Raw genomic sequence first — 2,225 nt, 5'->3', positions numbered from 1 at the left:
AAACTAACATGCTTCCTAGTGTTCAGTTCGTATCAAGCAAGACTTGTAAGTATAGTTAATCAAATTGGTCGTTCAATTAACCTCTTGTTGATGGTCATCAAACAAGGCTCACACATTAACTTACTTATTCCCAAGTTAATCCTAGTTTCACATTCATTATTCCTAGAGTTATAATCTTGATGGTCATCAAAATCATAAGAGACAAGCAATCAAGCAGATGTTCATACAACTCAATTTACTTAATAATTAACAACAAATAATTATCATTAACACGTAAGGATCTTTTAACAAGCTTGACGAGATAAATTAAACATAAACAGACAATTCAATATAGCAATTAGTCTAATAATCAAAGCTTCATTCAATCATAAACGCAAAGTAAAAGGTTTTTACACCCAAATCAGAAACTAAATACATAATAGTAACACAATGGAATGCTAAGCATGGTCACGTTAACAACCCATATGATTACCGACATGTACCCGCTCTCCAATCCTTCCGATCTCCGCTCCCGTTAGCTTAACGGCCTTCCGGCCGCCTTCTAGACCCTCAAAACGACTTAACAGAAGTTAATTATCGACTAAATTAGGTTAGAAGTCAAATCCCCCCTCCTGGTTAGCTGATAATCATCTTTTATAACCCTTGTAACCGACTTACGTACGTTGGGCGTAAGTCGGATTACACTGGGTGTAATGAAGATTTATACGCGATGAGGTTATTCGGATGCCAGCCGTTACGCGGGGCGTACACATAGATTACGCTGGGCGTAACTCGACTTAGCCATTATGCTTAGCGTACATGCAACTTATGCGGGGCGTAAATGGCTCCTCCAACATTTTTCCTTTCTTTCAGCCTCTAAGCCCGATTTCCGCTTCAGTCTTTTCTTTTGTGCTTTATCGACAACGAATAGCTGCAAATCATAATTCAAAGCATTATGAGTAATTTTTAGTTCTAAACGAGAATAATAAAGGTCAAAATATTAAGATATAATGCATAAAATATATATATAAAAATACACATATTACTGGTATACCAAGGTCTATAACATAGGTCTGGATTGCCAACGAGCCCATAACATGAGTATGGAAAGCCTTACCCGGCCCTTAGCTCATGTGTCACACCCCGAACCAGACGACAAAAACGTCAGAGGGCTCGCGTGACTTAAATTGAAATATCATCACAATGAATATACATGAAACATAACATAAACATCACCATGCATTAATACATTACAACTGACCTTGTTCTGTAACATCCCAAGTCAGAATCAAGAGTTCAGGGGGTAAAGTGTAAGTTTGGAAAAGAAGGACTCGGCGAGTAGGAGCTTCAACTCGTTGAGTCGAAGCATGTGCCGGGCACATGTTAAGTGACCGGACTTCCCGAGTCGGCGGCTGGACTCGACGAGTCTGTGCTGGAATGAGAAACCCTAATTCCTAGGGTTTGCACCCTATTTAAGGAGCCTTAAGCCCCCATTTCGGCCCCTTATTACTCCTATGAGAATCAGAAGCCCTAAAATCATAAGTGAGAGCCTTGGGAGCATTTTGGAGCTTAGATAAGTGGATTTAGGAAGGAAATCCTAAAGAATAAGAAGCTTGGATCAAGGAGGCTTGAGGAGATTTGGTTTACTCTTCAGTTGGAGGTTGTTTTGAGGTAAGGATTTGTCATCTTGGCTTTATTCCTTCTAGATCCACCTTTCATGGAGCTTTAGGGTTTGTTTGGAGGAATTTATGATGAGATCTTGATGCATGAGCTAGATCTAGAGTTGAAACTTCAGATCTGAGTTCTATATGGATTCTATGTGAAGAAAGCCCTTTGATTAGCTATGCAAAAGCCAGCCCTAATGAGTTAAGTTCCATTTTAGCATAGTAATAGGTGAATGGGTCATGGAAGCACGCAAAGGTAGCAACTTTATGTTGCTAATGAACCATAAGTACCCTGATCTATTGTTTGGAGTAAAGGAGAAGCTCTGTAATTTCAGAGTATGGAATAACCTGTGTGGACTGGCGAATCTGGGAGAAGACTCGGCGAGTCGGGTATGGTTTGGTCCGACTAGTCCCGTGTGGACTCGAAGAGTTGGAAGAACAACTCGGCGAGTCTGTTGAAGATTGCCTTGGACTCGGCGAGTCTGGTCATGGAACCCTAGCCTTTCTGGTTAAGTCGTGTATCGGTGAGTTGAGGGGCAACTCGGTGAGTTGAGCAGGATGGGACTCGAAGATTGTTGGAAT

Source organism: Lactuca sativa, chromosome 2 (genome assembly GCF_002870075.4).
Source record: "Lactuca sativa cultivar Salinas chromosome 2, Lsat_Salinas_v11, whole genome shotgun sequence".
Classification (NCBI taxonomy): Eukaryota; Viridiplantae; Streptophyta; class Magnoliopsida; order Asterales; family Asteraceae; genus Lactuca; species Lactuca sativa.
Note: the sequence above shows the minus strand (reverse complement) of the source record.